Source organism: Cheilinus undulatus, linkage group 14 (genome assembly GCF_018320785.1).
Source record: "Cheilinus undulatus linkage group 14, ASM1832078v1, whole genome shotgun sequence".
Lineage (NCBI taxonomy): Eukaryota > Metazoa > Chordata > Actinopteri > Labriformes > Labridae > Cheilinus > Cheilinus undulatus.
This window is the reverse complement of record NC_054878.1, coordinates 32,763,301-32,784,221: the sequence shown is the minus strand read 5'-3', so window position 1 is coordinate 32,784,221 and position 20,921 is coordinate 32,763,301. Positions and strand designations below refer to the sequence as shown.

Below are 20,921 nucleotides of genomic sequence, written 5' to 3'. Positions count from 1 at the left end.
CACATTAACACACATTAAACAGGTTCCAGGTTCCAGTTGAAGTTGGCCCTTTGATAAATATTCAGGTTGTGCTAAGATGTCCATCATTGTGAACAGGATGGAAAGTAACCTAGAAAATCCACTACAGATGCAAGAGGGGAGACATAAAAACTATCCAGTGCTTTAAAAACAGCCTAACTGCAGTCTCAGTGTAAACTCTATCTTAATGCCACCCTGCTCTTTTTACATGAGAAGACATGATGAATGGCAGGAACTGAGGTACCTACTCTGGAGTTACAGTGCTAATTACTAATTAGGCAGAGATAAAAACAGGCTTTAAAAATACATGAAAGACTGGCACAATGTGCCTGTAAGGACTCTGGTTCTTTGTTACTCGATTAAATTTTCATTGATTACCAGGAACAATTTGTTCTCACCACCAAGATAAGGAGCACAGCAGCCTATTCATCAAGTGCATCACCTCACCTCAGAGGAGAGACGGTGTTTATCAGTTCAGGAGCTTTGTAGAAAGGAGACACTTTTGGAACCACTGCATAAGGGGGAAAAATGACTCGAGTATTTACAATATGCCAACAAACGACCAAAAGATAAACTCAGAAACTAGCACAGTCCCACAGTCTCTCAAAAGGGACAGGGATTACAAATCTTATTATGAAATGTGACATGTTTTATTCACATACAGTCCATCCAACAGGAAGTCCCCATGGAGTCTCTGAGGCCTCAAGAGAGGAAACTTCAGGATGTGGTAACAGAAAGGCTGGAAGCAGTAGCGGCAGCGTCTCTATACAGTCTTCAGTGGTGACTGATGATGTCCTCAGATGTTTCTGCACCCTGGAGACCAGCCTGAGAGACACTGTACACAAACTGGTATGTGTGGGTGTGTAGGATTTCACCACACTGAGGGGTTGAGGTGTCAACAGTAGCTGACTGGGTTCTGCTGACTTTGAATAATTAAAAAGGATTAATGACAAAAGATATCTCATGGAGTTCATTACTTTGGGAATAAGTCACAAAGTTTTAAACTGTGGTCTTTTATTTTGAAATAAGTCTGACTTAATAAAAATGCACCCACTGGACTCATATATACTAAAGAAAAAAATGGGATTAAATGGTACTGACAATGCGGCTGTTTGTACTAAGGCTAGGAAATTAATCAAAATTAGGATTAAATCACCATATGGCCTACAATTTTTAAATCGCAGATGCTGCACACATTTTTTAAACCTGAAATGTGTGTGACAATTCTGCTTTGTAAATGTTCTTCTCATTAAAAATAAGAATTGCATAAAATGACCATTCCCTTCAATACAACAACTCATATTGCATTTGGAGTTTAAGTCTAAAAAAGTAGATTTTTTTTTTTTTTTTTTACCAAAATATTTTAGCCTTAGTCGTGATAATGATTGCCTACAAGGCTGCAAGTAAAACAAATCAATTTGCCAATGTCATTAAAGTAGATAAATGAAGATATGTTATTCATATTGATTCCTACACCATCTAATTTCATCAGTGGATGTTTAATCTGTACAATAGCTGCAGCGTGGGAAGGACCAGTGATGAGAGGAGGACTGTAAGTGAACTATCAACAGTGGACGCTTTTGTCTTTCTTCGGGACTTCTCCAAATAAACCACGTGGTTGGATTTTACTTCTTTAGTGGAGGTTACAGATGAGATCATCAGTTTATGAGGACTGATATGAGACAATTGATGTAACACTAAATTTTCATTGGTAATGTGGAGTTTTAAAGTGGTGTCTAATTAACTGAGCACTGGTTAGTTGTTTGGACAATTTGTTGGTGCTAATTTACGGTAGCAGCTAAAGTGCTAACAGGCTTAGAGTTAATGGTGCTCATGGGGAAGCTAAGAACTGTTGTTTGTGTTTGTATTAAACGTAGGAATATATTTTGCAACTTCATGGGTGTAAGGAAAACCTTATGATTTTCATTAGTTTTGTTAAGACAACTTACACAAAGACAAATGAAAGAGCATCTTTTACTAGTCTTTTCCAAGGTCCAATCATGAGTAATGCGTGTCAACCGGGTTGTAATAACAGGGTGACAATTACACAGGTTCACCGTCAGGCTTCATTTCTACTGCCTCCGTCTTGGGTCAGGATCTGGATTAAAAGTGTGACTCCTGTCCTGTTTTAGTGCAGACATAAAGCTGTATCATGTGTTTTTGTTTTATGTTTTATAGCAGTTGCATGCAGGTTATTGGTCACAAATTGGCTATCTAAAGCAATTGTCCAGGGACTGTGCTGTCTAGTGGAAACTCTGGTTCAGCCCTATTTTGGTCCAGAAAATGGGGATATTGTTATATGTAGAGAGGTTATAGTTGCATATGGCCAAAGCAGTGAGTGATGACATTTATCACAGGTATGTAGAGGTTAACCAGCAAAGATGATCACAATCTGCTGACATTAGCTCTGCAGGGCAACTTAACACCAGTGACCCACTGCCACCATGATCCTGTCTTAAATAAACAGTGCTCAATTTTGACTGTTTCCTGAGTGTTTTCCTAACTTTAGACTAAACACGATTTGGATTTCTGTGTAACAGAATTTGAGATTATTCCCTTTGAAACATCATTACTGGGTAGTGTGTCACCAACCAGATGTTGTAAAACATAAATACAACTGTACTGTCTTCTTAGTCAGGATTTCTTTTCAGTGTGTTTTGTTTTTCACAGCAGAACAAAACGCATGCCTGTACAACCTGAGGACATCAGTCATCCTCCAGGTTTGTTTCTCTTCAGAGGCCACATTTGATCATGTGAGTTTCTATGAGATCTGGTGTCTTTGGAGTTTTCACTGAAGTCTTTACAACAGACGGCAGGTTTTGGTCTCAAGGTCTGGTCAAACTGTCTAGTGTGTGCATTCAGGAGATCATAATCCTAAAAAATCACTGCAACTGCCCCTATATCTGTGTTCCCCCATGTTTTTAAAATCAAGTTGTCTAGTGTGTAGCAAGCCCAAAAGATAAAGTTATGACATCAGGTTCAAATGACTTCTCAATATTAAATAAAGACAACACCTTAAACCAAATTAAGTTCAGAATACACTCATCAACTTTTTCTTGATAAAACTTAAATGGATAAATAATTATTGGGAAAAAAATGTAATAGTTTTCATCAGAGATGACTGTCAGCTTGTATCACTTTAGTTTTTAGTAAACAAGCTCCTCCAGCAAAGCTTGAGCATGCTCAGAGGTGTTACTCACAATCATAACACTCAGCCGTATATGGTTAACCTAGATTTTCCTACAGGTGGTGCGATGTCATGCTCAATGCGTTTATGCGGTGCCAAAAATGCTGCACATTGCTGCATATTGATCATGTCGTGTTTGGTACAAGTGTCTTCTTTGACCAGCAGCCCACTTCACTTCCCAGCATGCTCGCTTTTATCTCATCTGACCAAAGAGACCATTACACGACCCAACAAACTGTAACTCTTGTCCACTTTGGATAACACCCAAAGATGTTGCATAAAGAAATCAGCTTTTATCCTGTATTTCCCATGAGTTTTGTCTCATCTCTGTCTGAAACATGGCCTCACAGACCTCCATCAATTCTCCGTCACAGACACCTCAAACTCCAAACGACCCCGTGATTGTTTATTCAGGCACTCACACGAAGCTCTGCTTTCCTCCTCCTTCCATTACTCTGTTCAGATTTGACCCACCAGACTCTTCTGACAGCTGCTGTGTTATGTCCCTGTGTTTGAAAGCAAAGATTCGAGGAACAAAATAAAGACATTCATGATTTTACCCCTTTAAGACCCTGCATCTACATATGAGGATATTATATTTTGGCTTTTCCTACTGCATAGTCTATTTTTTGCTATTAGGATTATAAATAGTTTAACAACATTTTTCATGTATTTTCAAGATAAATTTGGTTATGTGTTTGTGTTTTTTGGAAAGTTTCATTGGAGGTTTGGGGGAAAATTTGCTTGAAATTTACTGGCATTTTCATGGAAAATTGGGAATTAACTTGTAATTTTAACAATTAAAATGGAACATTTTGAGGGGTTTCCTTTTAAATTTTTCAAGAATTTTCAGGGACATTAAAGGGAATTTGTTTGGATGTTTGGGATAACTTGATAAGAAATTTCCAGGTATCTTATGGAAATTTAGGAAATATTTTTGTTAATGTTTGGGAATTGGTGGGAATTTATTAGGGCATGTCCTTTGCAATTTCAGGAATTTCATTTAAACATCAGGGAACATTATTGGAATGTTTAGGGGAATTTTGCATCATTTTTTATAGCATTCTGGGAAATGTATTTATAGATTAGGGGAATTTTTTTTTTTTTTTCAATTAGGGGAATTTGCTTTGCAATTTTGGGGGGATTTGCCTGAAAATTTTTAGGAATATACATGAAACTTTTAATGGAGTGTTTATGCTTTATGATCATCCGGGCTCAGGTCTCAGGAGGTTAAATGTAAAATAGTTAGAGCTCCTTCATTCATTTCTAATGAGTAATATATTCTTATTTTGTGCCACTTGAATTAAGAAGGGACATACTGATTTAGAAGTGCAGCTTGAGTTGTATCATAAAAAGTCAGCAGTTAATCAACAAAGTTTGCTTGAGAGAATCAACACGTCTCAAAAATAGCCCTTCTGATTCAAGCTCAAACATCAAATTCCAAATGTGTCAGAGTTTTTTCTGAAACTTAAATCAGCAGACAGGCAAACATGTCGTTAGACATTCCCTTCAAAACATCTTCAAATGATTTGTATGACACTAAAAAGGGATGAGCACTGCTGCACCACTTCTTTACCTTTGTGACAGAGACATTAAACATCACTTTCTCTAACTGGCATTGGATCTTTTTCTCTGTCTTGGGATATGTGTGTCTCAAAAGAAACTAAAAATGACTCTAACCTGCTGCACATTAGAGCAACAGATCACAAAATTCTGAGAAATCCGTTATAACTGTTGGACTTAAATTGTCAGAAGGGATGAACAAGACATGCTCTAAGGCAGCAGCAAACATTCAGTAGTTAGGTGTTTCTACAATGGGCAACATTGTTTCATAACATGCCTGGATTTGACTGCTTTCTCCCTATCCCCCACTGGTATGCTCTCACATCAGTGATATTATTCCATTTCTGGACACACTTGCATATGTATTCTGTCCACTTGAATTGACAGTTGTTTATGCTCCGTATAGCAAATGGAGTCCATCTTGCAGGTTACCAAGGATGATGTAATTATTTTAGTGTTTCATTTATTTTTATGACACATCTAACAACCCACGTCCAAACTCCACATTCACCATACAGCTCAGTGGATGACATGGGCCCATGCTGTGTTTTCATTGACGCATTCCCACAACATCAGAAACAATCAAAAAGATCAAATACATGATATTATAGACATGGTTTCAGTATCCGCAGATATTAGCTTATAATACGAATTAACAGTATCAGCAGATATGAAAATTTCTGCCAGTATTTACAACCAATATTTTGGTTAGAAAAATCTGCCTGTATCAGCTGTAAATAGTGGTTTTACTGGGGGATTTTTTTGATTCTTGGGGGAAATGTGGACAGGCTAGGGGGACATATTTTTGTTAAAAAGCCTGGAAATGTGTGTTTTGCATAATATGTGACCTTTTAAGCGGGGCACACAGTGTGTGATATCAAGCGGGCTCTGAAACAGTTGTGGTGGAATGCCATATTATACTGTGCAACTGAATTGCTCACAATGCACGACTATCACGTATGATTTATATGCTCACTCTATACGGCCCAGTGGTCATGCATGACCTGAGGGCTCCCACTTTACAAGAGAAGTCAGGATGGACTTTGACAAAAACTATGGTGTTTCTTTTGAAAAAGTCTCACACACTGAGGTTGAAGTCTTATCTAGTCATATTCAAGCTGTCTCTCACTCTTTCTGGCTACCTCTCTCCCTATCCCACAATATATAAGCAGCATCGCCAATATGTCAGCTGGAGGTAGGAATTTTTCCTGCTCATTAATTGCTTTTATTATAAATGGGATGGGGAGGCACTGAAAAGTCAATCCTGCTGTTGTCATGTTGATTTAAAATGCTGTCTGACAGTTTAGAAAGGAAAAATACCCCAAAGTTGAGGATTCTGCTCGTGGTTCTGCTCTTACTGTGGGAGTTGTTTGAAGTTTTACAACTACAAATATCAAATGTGTCAGAAATCCATCTGGCCAGTTGGGAGCGGCTGGTCAGGCTGTAGTCGGGTTGTGGTTTTCTGTCAAAGCTCCTTGTACACTGCAGGACAAATAATGCACAATCCAACTCACAGTTGCATCTCTGTGTTTCTGGGTGTAATTAAATGCTTGGAAAGACAAAGAAACAGGCGATCTATTCCACTGAAAACAATTTGAATTGATCAGAATATGCACTTATATTAAACAGTGTTATAGGAAGGCTGTTGTGCCTATCTTCTGTTGTCCCTGATGAAGACAATAAAACCTGTTTGTTCTGATGGCCAGGCCACAGTCTTCATAGAAGCTAGTGATTGTATGTGGGGAATAAAGGGTGTAATATTAATAGTTTTGTATCGTTATATTTATACAGCTAATTTTCCACAGAGCAAATGAAGAAGCTTGTACTGTGCCTTTAGTACTTATGGAGCTCAAGTTCGTGCTGTGCTTTATAAAAAAATATACATTTTCGTAATATCTCAGGCTCACATCTCTATACCAATTGATGAAATAATGGGACCTGTATGTCAGCTGGTACATTATTTAGCTGTTGCTGTCAGCAGACTGAGGAACAGTGGGAATAATCTTTGTAATCAAACTTTCATTATTCTCTCCGACAGTGCAAAACAAGCTGGTCCAGCCAGACCCAGATAGGGAGAGAAAGTGGGGGAAACGTGATGTATTCATCATCACAAGCAGTCTGATGTAACGCCAGAGGAAACAGCACGTTGGCAAAGCTTCTGTCTGGGTTCACTTTAACTCGGTTACCCCTGTGAGGGCTCCAGATCTGGCCTGGGAGCATGTGCTGACATCCAGCTCACAGCTGAGGTCCAAACACTGAAGCGTCACAAGCCTGCAGACCAAAGTGACTGGCAGTAAGATCAGAGAGTTATCACTCTAGCCCGAACATACCTGTGTTGTAGTAAAAAGCTTTTCGCTGTCACATCATACAGACATGTTATCTGTTGAAGCATGAAAATCAGTGTCTGTGTGTGTCCAACCAGCCAAGTCGTATGTTTGTCTTTCACTGTGAAAAAAATTCCCTATCAGGGTCTATTTCCAAAAGTACTCCTCGGGTTCCTTTTTAGGGGATATGAGAGTAAAACCTTGGCAGAGCGCATTTTTCCATGAGGTCAGTAAGAGAGGCATTCCAGGCAGAGTGTGAGATCTCTGAGAGGGTTAGTTAATTAAATAAATCACGTGATTTATGTACCTGATATACAGTTGACACAGACTTGTTTTAAGACTCAAAACACAGCTGGATTAACACTTGGACCATATACTCAGATATTTCACAGAGAGAGCAGAGGGGAGTAGAAAGTGGAGATAAGGACAGTAGTGATGAAAAATAAAGGAAAATGAAATAAAAGAAAACTTTTTTGAAAGTGTTAAAAGCTTTAAACTCAGCGATGGGTGTATTTTCTTTCTAGTCCTTGCTAATGTTGGAACTTCTTGTTAGGATTTCTTTCCAGATTTTAAGGAGGTCGGCTCAGACAGCATGCAAGCTCACTTAAGGCTATCTGCCTTTGTGGGCACATAGAGAAAAAGCAACGGCATGCTGTATGATGTGATACTGGAATTACAGTGTTTCTTTATGGAAGAGAGGCTTAATTCCTGTTGTAAAGATCTGACAGGAATTTTAAAAAATACCCGTTTTCATCTGCTTTTAAGACAGAAGTGAATTGGCAGAATAATGACATGATTGCAGAGCCAATTTTCTCTCATATCTGACCACTGTCTTTGTGATTATCCTTGACTGGTGATTCCTAATGAGGGATAATGGTAAGCGGGGGGTATAAATTGCCTTGTAACTCAACCACTCTCATGTAATTTATCCACCTGATGAGCTTGTCTGACGACACATGATGCCATTGAGAGAACATGAAAAACCACAACAAGAGCAGGTTCAAAAATTCACTTAATAGAGTACTGTAGCAATGAGTCCTAGAATCTGGAATTGAATTATTATTGAATTGTTTCATGCATGTGGCTGCCTGTCTATGTCTGTTGCTGTTTTTATTCATGTATCTAGATAGGCAACCACATACATGACTGAAAACATTTTTTAATGTCTACACAATATGGACAAAAGCATTGGGCCACCAGACCACCACACACACTTTAATGACATTGTATTCAATACACTGACTTTAATGTAAAGTCCCAACCCCCCTTTTTAACTATTACAGCCTCCACTCTTCTTGGAAGGCCTTCTACAAGATTTTGTAGTGTTTCTGTGGGAATTTGTGTCAATTCATTCTGTACAGCATTTATGAAGTCAGGCACTGATGTTGAATGAGAAGACCTAGCTTGCAACCTCCATTCCCGTTCATCCCAAAGGTGCTGGATGTGGTTGAGGTCAGCGCTCTGTGTGGGCCGGTCACATTCCTTTACATTGAACTCATCAATCCATGTCTTTATTGCCCTTTCTTTGTGCACTGGAGAACAGTCATATTGGAATACAAAAGAGCCTTCCCTAAACTGTTGCCACAAAGTTGGAAGGGTAGCATTGTCCAAAATGTCTTGATTTGCTGAAGCATTAAGATTGGCCTTCACTGGAGATAAGGACCTTGCACAAACCCTGAAAAACAGCCCCATACCATCATCTCTCCTCCATCAAACTTCACAGCTGGCACAATGCAGTCAGGCAACCGCCAAATGTTGACTCGCCAAACAAGGCATTATTTGACAACAGACAGAAAATGGAGGCCTAGGCACTATGGCCTAAATGTCATTTCAGTGTATTTTTCTTGCCCTTCAGGGTAACGGTATTATATCGCGGTATTACAAAATTAAGATAGATAACACGTTTAAATGCATAGTCAGACCCCTCCTCCTCCTCAAGTAGACCTTTGATGTTTTTCTTAACTCATGTTCGAGCTTAAGATCACAGAAAAATGATTTAATAAGTCTCTGTGTTCATTTCTTTGTTTCTGCTTGAGTACTTTTAGGTTTCACTTCTGTAGTGCTAAGGTTTGTCAAGGTGCGTTTGAATGAACATTTTCTAACTGACAATAAAAGCAGTCAAGAAATAGCAACTACGGACTTTTACTGTGAAAGAATTAACAGAACTAGTGTGTATCATTAATCTAACTTCACTTCGACAGCGATACCAGCAACTTTATGCTACTGCAGTGTTTACGGCTGCATCTCAGCTCAGTCGCTATGTTGCTGTTATTACAGACATCAAACTTATTACATAATAATGCACACTTTTAAATTGGTGATGACAGTGTAGCAAAAATCCATTCTATGGCAGAAGTTTTACCAGTGACCATGCTGATAATGGTTTACGCCCACAACTAAGAACATGTTTGCACTGCTCCACAGTACAATGACGGTGCGCTGAAAATTATAATTGTGTTTACCTGGCTGGTCTGAAGTCAAGTAAACACACTGTAATGATGCAAAGTTAGTTTACAGAATGTTGCTAATGCTAGCAGACCTAGCATTGCTAGCCATCGATCCTCTTTGCACGTTAACGCCCACATTCCTGTCCTGAATATCATTAACTCATTGCTTTGGTTTTATGTGAGTATAAAAACAAACCGATCAGCACTTGTCGTAAAGTTTAACACTTTTTTTATTTCAAAGAAAATATAAGCAGTAAACAAAAATGGACACGTTTCAGCCCCAGGCTTTCATCTGCGTTTCCCTGATGTTTCTGTTTTTTGCTTTCAGTGTTTTTTGAGCCAGCACCGATATTCCAATATTTTTGATGAGTTGAGCTTGCCTTCTCCTGTCAAATTTATGTGAGTATAACCCAACACAGCCTCTGGACTTTATCCTCGTTTCCAAGATAAAAATAGCATCGCTAAACCGTGCTGTTCCCATTAAATACTACCGATGCTATCAGTTCACCACAGTTTACATCAAATTAAAAAGCACTGAGGCAGCAAGGCAGTAGTCATCAAAGAGCAGGCAGCTGCAACACCATAAACAGAGAATTTGACCAGGATTGGGGGTGTGAACTGATACAAAAAAGTTTAGAACTTGATCCTTCCTTAACTGTTAACCTAATGATAATGCCGTGAATCCCTACTCTGACTTGAGTCAACAGAGAGGTAAAACTATGTTGCTCACCACCAACAAAGGCTTGTTAATACAAAGCACCACACTTCTGTTTCTCCCTCTTCAAAATAAAAGCACCAAATGTCATACACTTCACAAGGGGAAACTGAAATTCACAGGGAAGCAAATTAAATATGCAACAGATGCATTCCGGACAGGTAGGTCCAATGCAAGGGGATGCAAAGCAATGCCTGACGTTCACATGAGGTGTAAATGTTTGGCACTTAGATCCATAATTTATCAAATTTCTGCTTAAGATTTTTTAGAGTTTAATTGTTTGGCATGTTGGTTTCAACATTTTAAGATAATTGACAGAGTTGAGTAAATGTTGGTAAAAAGAATCAAAGTAAAAACTTGTTTTGATGTTTTGGAGTTCATCTGACATGTCTGTGGCTACATCAGACAGATCTGACTGGGAAGCACTTGCCTCAACTTCAGTGAGCATAATTAGTCACAGATGTCACAGCTGATGATGGTGCTGAGGATGACGAGGATGAATTTCTGTGGAGTCTAAAAAGAGCAGAGACACACTTACATGTAGGCTAGGAACTGGGCCAAGTGTGAATCAGGAGACGATTGCTAAAACTCACACACTGTTAACTGTCTTTGATCCATTTGGATTTAAAATCAGCGTTGGGTTTTTCGCCATATATGACCGTGACCAGACTGCTGATTCTGGTGAACAAGAACAGCTTTTTGTGGTTGTTAATCCTGACACATTCATGGGGGGTCTCTTCGCTTTTACAGACGAGTGAAAATAGTCCAGCTCTGTTTTATTACAAACAAAACATATGTGACAAGTGTGCTTTAATTTGACATGCTTATTTCATGCCTGCCTTGTGATTCCAGTCATTTGGACCAGTGCCGGGTAATGTTTTATTCAGTTAAATGCTCTTTTCAAAAATAGCTGCCGCTTGTCTTGCTATCTTGCTCCTCTGCTCATTTCTTTCCCCTCACACACATTTATTTTCCATGCAGATCTGACTCTACGCCATCCTCTCCACTTCTCTTACCTCTTCAACTTTAATTCAAACAGATGTATTTGCTCTTTATTTGCAGCCTGTGCGGCGTAGGCACCTGCCTCCGACACCTGATTCCACTGATATATTCGCACACGCTTTGCCCCCTGTTCAGCTGCTCGATGAGAGCAGATGCTGTCCTAAACTTACATGTACTGGCAAAGAGGAAACATACTGAGCCTGGAACACAACACATACAGATCAGTTTACTCAGGAAAAGGAAGGCAATATGGAAAAACCTGGGGTTTAACAAGAGGACATGAACAATTTGAAACATCAGTGTCAGGTTTCAAAAACAACTTTAATTTGATCATTGCACCTGAAGGTAGGCTACAATTTTAAGGGAGCTTTTTAACATTGACTTTTTTGTTCTATTTTTTTGCTAAATACTTTAAGGATCCAGAACTGATTTACAGAAAATGTGTGCAGTGTAGCAGCTTAGTAGTGCCTAGCAAACAAAAGCAAGCAAAAAACTAAATTTAAATAGACAGGGGTAGATCCACTTGGATCTTTTGCACCCTGCTAATATCTCCAAGTGTAGCTTGAGATTTGCACCACCTAACTCCTCTGTTGTACCTAATCCACCAAAGAATTTGCTCAGATCATATGCAGGCCTAAAGATGCGCAGAGGGTTTGCCAACTGAGAGCGCTGAGCATGTTTTGCCACAAGCCAAGTGACACATCAGTAGCTTTGCACGTAGATCAGAAACATCAGTGACAGAGTAGAACAGTACAAACTAGAAAAATACAACTTTCAGACTAAGAACTCGTTCATGCAGAGACATGCAGCATTTAGATGATTGTTATTAGATGTTTACGTGCAATTCAAAGACTGGAAAGAAGTAAAAACGCAGAGACCACCACACATCTGTGCCTCTGCTGCTGTTACAGTATCACATAAAACACATTATCATACAGACTAATATGTTTGGAAATCAGTCCTTTGTCAGTTATGGCTGAGAGAAGTTATTCTGTATGACATTAAACCCCTGCTGCATAAACCAAGATTTAGTCACTTAATTAATTAAAATATTGAGGGTTTTTTTTTACCATGAGAATTAATAGCTGCTCACACTGCAACAGCTAACAAACTTGCATTTTCTTTTACTTCCTGTTCACTCATTTCCTCCCTGGAGCGCTTAGCTCGAGCCCCCACAGCCTTCCATAGACCTACGTTATAAGCAGCGCGTGCACGTTCGCTCATCTCCAGTACAAGAGGTAGGAGCTCTGTGGGCACTAACGACGACGCCCCCGAAGGGTTTCGCTGTTATCGCTGGCTTTCTGCCAGAAATGTCGCCTGCATTCATTGTTTAGCTTATCAAGAGATGCTAGAAAGACAGTTAGCAAAATGCAAAAAGAAAACTCAGTCAAGGGTTTAAGAATAAGGTCTTTTGAGAGGAGGACATTGGAGAAGAAACTTAGAAATAAAGAGCCTGGACCTGACTGGCCAGATATCAGGATGAAGTACCAAAGCTGTGACAGAGGGCGAAAGTACACTGATGGCATACTAGACTAGGAATAATAATAATAAGTAAGTAAATCAATCAAGAAATAATATTTGTGTGTGTTTTAACATTTTTGCTGCATTAAGGTCTGGCATTTATATTTTTTACTTACTGACGCACATCTCAGCTGTTTAATATGAGACAGCTCCAGTCTGTTATTAGACACTACAGTGTTCTTTATACTCTTTGACAGGTATGCAAATCATATCAGGACTGATGTTTATATATTCATCAAACCACTGTGAGTAAAGACAATCCCTCCTTATGCACTCGCTTCCTCCCTTTTGTTGGGAATAAGCCATGTGGAGAACAAGACTCAGGCCTAGCAAACTTGAGGAGGCCTGTTTTTGTAGTTTTGGAGGAAACTTCAGACAAACGGCCATAAACACAAAGGGACTTCTTATCCCAGGATCCTTCGCAGGAGGACACACTCTTGTGCTGTTAGGAGGGGAGCTGAGGAGACTCTGCAGGGGATCCACAGGGAATAAAAGCTGGTGTGACACCCACCCCACCCCCCCATTTCACTGCAGTGGACCATTTGCCTTCTACTGTGTACATGATGTTCCCAGCTTCACCTTAAGTTTTAATGCAGTCAGCAATTGGCCGGTCAAGTACAAAGACACACAACACTTCTCCTGCCCCAGGACGATGATATGAGCCCTTCTGTCATTCTAAAACTGAACTTTGATGCCGAAAGAAATACTTTTATGTATTAGAAATAGGGTAATGAAGCCTATATCTTAAATTAAAAATGACCATACTACCTTATTTGTTGAATGGTTATGTCATTTGTATGGGGAAAAGGTTTCTACAAGTAACGAAGGTAAACTAAACATTGACATATAATACAATAAGATAGAGTTTAATTCCTAATGATACTACTGATAATAATGCCTGTCATGGCATCAGAAACTGAAATAAAGCAGTGAACACAATATCAGGCTGATCAGAGATGACTGTTGTGGTCTGGTCTATGATGCTAGAGAAAATGCAAGTGGAGTTCAAGTGGAGGGATTATACCTAAAATAAAAGTTAGTGAAGTTTTGGTCAACCCTATGAACAACTTGCCTCACTCATCCCACATGATTAAATGGTTAGATTAGAGAAATATACAACTTAACATTTTCAATAAACCAAATTATTGTGTTAAAGTCAAGTATTGGTACATTGTTAAATTCAAATAGACTTTTTCATGCTTTTGTGCAGTGTCGGCCTTTTCCACTGGCCACCACTGCAAGTGTAACTCAGACTTGTGGAAACACTGTGACAGGTCCAGGATCAATGTATTTGGGTTTGTTTTGACTCAAAGTTAAAATTATTTGATTCAGGATGAATCGAGTAAAGATACAAAAAGTCTTAAATCTAGAAATAGAGGCCGATATTTACCTCGCACAAGCACAAACCCTCATTTGAAGGTGTGTGGCTGCTTTACAAGTCACATCACAGGCATCAACACTGACAAAAGCAGTAGTGTGTGTGGTCCTTTGACTACAGCTGTCAGACAGAAGTGCCCATCAACGCTCGGCTCAGCTCTCTGACTCGGCTCGTTGCCACATTGCAGAGCTATCGTATGACATGTCATGTGATGCATGAGGCTAACGCTGGCACCTGACTTAATGACTTGATGCAATTAAATGGAGTAATGGATCTTATGAAAGTGTTACATGAACTGCCTGCTGCTCCTCATCCTCCTCAGACCCAAACATTTTTATATTTCTATCACTTTATCTGTATGATGCAACACTGACGTAGAAATCTGAAAAAAATGCAAGGAGAGCGGTCTGACTTTTTCTCATAATAGGGAGCCTCAACTGTCTTTCACAGCATGTTCTGAATGGATCTGTTGAAGTTTCTGGAAATGCTGGAATCATAGATACAAGAAATCATCCAGACTTGAAGCTCTGCATCACAAGTAGCATGATTAATACAATTTCTTGGCTTTTTTAGTCCTTAAGTGAAGTTATAAAATTAGCGGGTACAATTTTCAGTCATTTAAAAGACCCCTATGAGGGCAAAGTATGAGGATGGGATTCAGATCATCTGTAGTGCAAGGACAAATGTATTTAGGGGATGTCAAACAAGGCAGATCACCCTGACTTCTTAGATTATTTCTTTCATGCAGCAACAGGTTTGCTGAGAGCTTATATCATTCTAGATGCTTCACATCAAGGAAATTGCAGCTGTTATCTCTTTTTTTCTTTATTTTGTGATGCTGATTTCCTCCTGCACAAGCACTGCTCATGCAACAGCATTAAGATTTGTGAGCCTTTTTGTCATTGGTATCTGTTTAACATTTAAAACCAATGACACGTGTCCGATGAATGCATTCCTAATCAGACAGACATTTGGAATGCTTTAACTTAGTTGGAAACCATATCTGAATGACCATCCAGTTTTAGCTCTATTTTGTCTCCTTGTCACCTTGGTGAGGTAACTACTGCCTCAGGCTGCCCATATGGCAGGAATGGACAGACAGGAGAGGAGAGCCATCATCTCCACCTTTGCACAATCTGCCAGTTCATCTCCTCTAGACAGGCTCACTCAGACCAGCAGGTTCATCATTACATTATACTTTAACCTATCAGGAGAAGCAGATTAGCTTTACTGTATTAATACTGACATTGTGATCAGATATGTTTATTTAAATTACATCATACATCAAGGATAAACTGTACTGTATCATCAGTAAACAGTGAAAAGGTGTCTTCTTTTGTTTAAAAGTACAAATAAACCCTCTATAATTTGTTAGACTTATTGTGGTCAGGGCCGTGATCCTACTACTTTGTCTCTGTCACTTAGTTGTATAGGGAAAGCATTACTGGCATTCATTTTCTGTTCGTGTCATTTCTATCTGTACTTCTGTCTCAAATGTTTGTCTTTTATCCAATAATTAACTTTCACACAGATATTTCAGTCCTGTGTGTAGCTGCATAAAGTAAAATGTAAATGGAATGGCTTCACAGATATTATGTTTTTTTGGAATTAAAAAATGTACATATCCAATAGTCACCCAAAAGAATATAAACACAGTAACCTGACACCCCAGATAGACTGTTTCGTATATCCATGACATGGATATATTTTACATTCATCTGAAAAAAAAAAACTCCCATTCAAAGAGCTTTGGGAAAGGCAGGACTTTCAAAAAAAATTGCCAGAAGGTGACTGGATGATGGCACTGTCTTTCACATTCATTACAGGCCAATCACAGTGATGAGACAAATGAGATAAAAGGCATTATCAACTCCGGTAGTAATCTGAGCTCAACAGTTGTTGCCGTAGTTTACAAACAGCTGAGGTTGTTGTTGGATAAAACTCATACCAAGATAGTTGGAAAAAGTGCAAAAACATCTCCTTTGCCAAGAGAAGCTTTTACTGTGGCTCTTTGCTCTTTTTTTAATACAGAAATAGAACGTTTACCTTCTGCTGGCACGGCGCTATGTGCCAACGTGAGTACAGGAGGAGAGAAGGACAAACAGAGCAGATGCTTCAAGGAGCTTCCTTTTTTCTTTCTCTCTTTTTGAAGCCATGGAAGGGAGAGGAATTTTGGGATTTTTCTTTCAGTGGTGGATTCCTTTTATGAAAATGTAACTAATAACGGGATTACTTGAATTGTAAAACTAGCACGTTACATTACTCATTACAACAAAAAAGTAAGTACTGAGTACTCTAACAAATTACTTTCTAACACGTTACCCCCAACAGTGATGCTTGGTACCCCAACAGATGGGTGCAAAAAAAGCAGGATGGTACGGTTTGGTTATTTTTGTATCTTGCCCTACTTTTAGCCATGGAAACCCAAATAACTGGTTACCATACTGAACTGAACTGAATCAGACAATTTGGTGGAAATGCACCATTACAAATGCAGTTAGGACACAAAGCATGTATGAAAAGTACAGATCTGTAAATTGTGTCCATATTTTCATCATTTAACATACAGTGGGTTAGCCAGGAAGAAGTTAGACAGAAGGTTCATAATAACTAGCTGAAAGGAGGCATATCATCATCTGGCATAGTACTGTACCACTCTGTATGTAAGTATAATGGCAACAACAGCAGTGCAGATAAATTGCCTAACCAAGCCTTAACTATAGCTCTACTTCACGACATAGGTAGACATATTGACTATAAAAAGGAACTGAATCATTCAAGTTCATGCTTTTGTATGATGTGGTAGTGTTTATTGTGTTTCAGTGAGGCTAAGCCCTGCAGAAATACTTCAGTGGAGCACAATAGTGTGTACATGACACATAGAGCTTGTTCTATTTCCAATAAAATGTCATCTTTGCTTTTGAAACACGAGTCCATAAGATTAGTTTGAATTCTTTCCCAGGAGTGATTCAGAGCTGAGAAACCAAAAACCATAAATATCACTGACACACTTTGTATTGTTTTAACGATTGGTGTTAGGTTTACTGGCAGGCCGGTGTGAATGTCTTTTAGGTGATGTCTTATTGTTACCGTACCAAAGAAGGAGTTCAAGAACTCACTCGGTGGTGTCAGATTGTAAAAACAAATATATAGTTACACGAAGGCTTTTACAATCCAATCTGACCATAATTGGGAGGAAAGAACATGCTGCAACCCTTGAACTTTCTCTGCTCAATAAAAGGCTCTATTCTTAGTTTATATCCATTAAGTAATCTGCACTTTACAAGAATGGACATAATGAACCAGTTCGGACTGAGATGAGATTTCCCAAGAGGCCATACTTCATAATAATGATGGGAATGAGAATTTCCAGTTTACCCACGATCACAAACAAGTAATGTTTGTCAGTATTATGATTAATGCATTTATTGCATCGTTGTTGCAGCAATACCACCAGACTGGAACTTGGGATGTTGGACATTTCTACTGAACTATTAGACATCTGATAGTGATGGTATTGAAAAGGCCCTGAAGATGGCTTTTATGGCCCATAATCTACGGTTGTGATCAGATCAGACAACTAAAATGCATATTTAAGATGAGAGAAGATTGAAACTATGATAGGCCTGCTCATAAATGTATTTGTTCTGCTAGTTGAAGCTTAACGTCATTTTAAGCGGGAATACTGTTTCATATCCATCTATCCTTTCATTCATTAACATTTACTCATTCACGTGTCTCCCTTTTCCTGCGCTATTTTCCTGCTCTGGTAATCAACTGGTATGGACTTCTTTTCACTTGAGCTCTGAGCCAATCCCATTCTGTCATGATCTCTCTTGATCCAAACAATCTGCTTTTGTTATGTTTAAAAATCAGTTCTTCTCTCCTCTGCAGTTAGTCTGTTGTTTCAGTGCGACTGCTTCAACCCTCCTCCACCCCAGCTACCTCCATTCCATCTCATTGGTGTCCAGGTCCAACCCATCACTGCCATCTGGTCAGGCTCCTAAGAAGTCTACCCCTCATCCTAACCTACGCCTTCCATCACCACCACCACCACCAGTGTCTAGACTCCATAGGGGGTATCAACAGGGTATCCTGCTGTCAGCCTCAGTACCCCTTTAGGTACATAACGACTTTATGATGGAGACATTTCACATCTCCAAACTTGTAAAATAAATTATTGTTAACTCATATTAAGTCTCTCTTGAGTAAAATACTACAAGGCTAGAAATCACACACTGTACCTTTAAAGCCAAAGTCAACTCTCCTTGAAGTCATTCATGGTGTTCCACTGACAGGAAATCTTAAAAAGTAGTTTTGTAAAGTATGAAAACAGACAGCATAAGAGAGAAATTCAAACTCTGCTGACTTTTTCACCTCCTCACAGCTGACCGATCATGACCAGTGTTAGTTTCAAAAACAGTCTGACATCAAAAAGGTGTTTTTTTAGAGGCTGTTTGGTTATCTAAAAAGCCTTTCTGCTGAAGCATACTGGAACCATCAGGCCCCAGATTAATTTGAAAGAGGCCCCTCTGTTGACACAGAGTGCCAGTGCAGATGGCTGCAGTTGAACAGCTGAACCAGACTGACTAATGCCTCACTAAACATGCTGCTTTAGTCACCTTGATATGGACTATCAACCATTACTTAATTTGCTACCTTAAAAACATAAGTTCTCTATTGTTATTCATTGCCATTACTCTTGCTGTGCTTTTCCTTCACCCCAGTTTCTAAGCATGTTTATCCACTGGTGCGCTCTGGTTAGGCTCAAGATTTCTGCCTTATGAAAGGAAATTTATCACAACCATTGTTGCTGATTCTTTTCTACTCACAGGTGGATAAAACTATAAACAGAGTTAAGTCTTGACCTGCATTAAGGTGTCATGACATAACTTTTGTTGTAGCTTGTGTGCTTATAGAAAAATTAATAATTGATGCATACCAAACATTTTTCTTGCAATTTAAGTCGTGCTGAGTATTTCAGTTTCTATCAAGACCTCAACTGAATCTCTAGCTGTACTCTCTTGATGACGTACTCTCATGAGTGTCTGCTCAGATTCTCTTCATTATACTGGATAATTCACCCCATCTGTTCACTGTAGATCTCATAAACTAACATTACAAATTTTAACCATGTAAAATTAGTCTGAGCTTAGCTTTTAGATTGTTGTTAAAACGTCAGTGAATGTGTGAAGAGTCTGCTCGCAGGCAGACTTTGTCTTCTTCTGTCATAGAGTGATGGCTGGCTTAAAGTCAGTAGTCAAACAGTAGTCCTGCATTTTATCTCTTTAGTTCTCTCTTGTTTACGCTCAAAGCCACAGAACTTTACTTTTACACTCTTTCAACATTTGAGGATGACAAACATATTGCAACTTAAAAACCATAATTTGGTACTTAACTTAATACAATGGTGTTTAAATGTGTTGTTACCCCTGTTTTATAATTGAGTGCCATTCATTCTCAGGGCTTACATTTGCTCTAGAAAATTACATTGGACTGCTCTTATCAATTGTGGAGCAGTGAACACACACCAATGCACAAATAAGTAGAGCTCAAAACAGCATAAGACACCACCGGGGGAGAAGAGTACATGAATATTGTGCTCAAATAAAAGTACAGTTACTTTGAGGGACATTTTTGAAGTAGAAGTAAAATAATTGGTCTAGGAAGTAGGAAGTAATTACTTTCATGTGTGTCTGCCTGAAATTCTGAAAAGGTATTTTTGATAACTGGGGAAGTTGAAAAGAAAAGGTTTTTTCTTTTCTTTTTTTTTTGTTAAGAAAGAATAGAATATGAATCTCCAACCATATTTTTTAGTTAAAGGCAAATATTTTTCAAAAAATTGCAGTGCAACTGCAAAATTTGGATGTTAACGTCAGGACTCTGGCTCAATCCCATTTCTAACTTTTCAGGTATCCTCTTAAAGGGGACATATTATTCAAAAACCACTTTTCAGGCTTTTCCAACAAAAATATGTGCCCCTGGCCTGTCCACAATCCCCTCAAGTACCAAATCCATGCCCCCCCACTAACCCCCCGCCCACCCCACTCTCTTTCTGCACCTTTCATGATGTCATGTGGGGAGTTAGCACCACCCCCAGGTTAGATTGTCTTAAATACGTAAAATATGTGACCTTTAAAGCAGAATTACTAAAGGTTGTTGAAATTTTCCCCTGTGAAATTAGACGACCCTTCAAACCTCTGATATTTTAGAAGTCACTGACAGCATGCATGTACAACAATACCAGACATTTTTAGATACATAATCAAAATAAATAGGACCAAAATGCATTGAAACAACATTAATTTACAGTATTATATATGGGCAGCTCAAACATCTGAAAAGGCACTATAAATTCTGAAAAGTACATAGAGGTTTTAGAGAAACACGCCCATTCAGACAACTTATCTTTCAGGGAAGGCCTTAAATATTTCAGAAAGACAATGCTGAACCACAAACTTCATTCATCACAACAGCACGGCTTTGCAACAGAAGAGTCAGGATGCTGAATTGGTCCGCTTGCAGTCCAGACCTTTCACCAAAAGAAAACAAAGACGACCCAGGAATGTTGAGGAGCGCCCCAAATTTTTTAGGAATTGTGGTTGTGAAATCTACTTGATCACAGTAGCATGGGTAAATGTAATTAATTACTCTCCATCCCTGGTCACTACAGTGTAGATTCAACTTAAATGTATGGACTAGGCTTTAGGAGGCCTTTGTTGGGCTCCAGGTAGGTTGTCCCATAAGTGTGACATCACATAAAACT

General features: G+C 39.0%; 1 protein-coding gene and 1 long non-coding RNA gene across 2 annotated transcripts in view; one reads left to right on the top strand and one right to left on the bottom strand.

Moving 5' to 3' along the window:
• LOC121521731 overlaps nt 1-975 on the top strand; it is a 42,789-nt gene extending 41,814 nt beyond the window's left edge. Inside the window, exon 2 of the long non-coding RNA XR_005992884.1 lies at nt 695-975. This is a non-coding gene — a long non-coding RNA (uncharacterized LOC121521731). The remainder of the gene's footprint in view (nt 1-694) is intronic.
• The window catches only part of kcnk3a (potassium channel, subfamily K, member 3a), a 58,675-nt gene that overhangs the window by 10,525 nt on the left and 27,229 nt on the right, over nt 1-20,921 (bottom strand). The window lies entirely within an intron of this gene.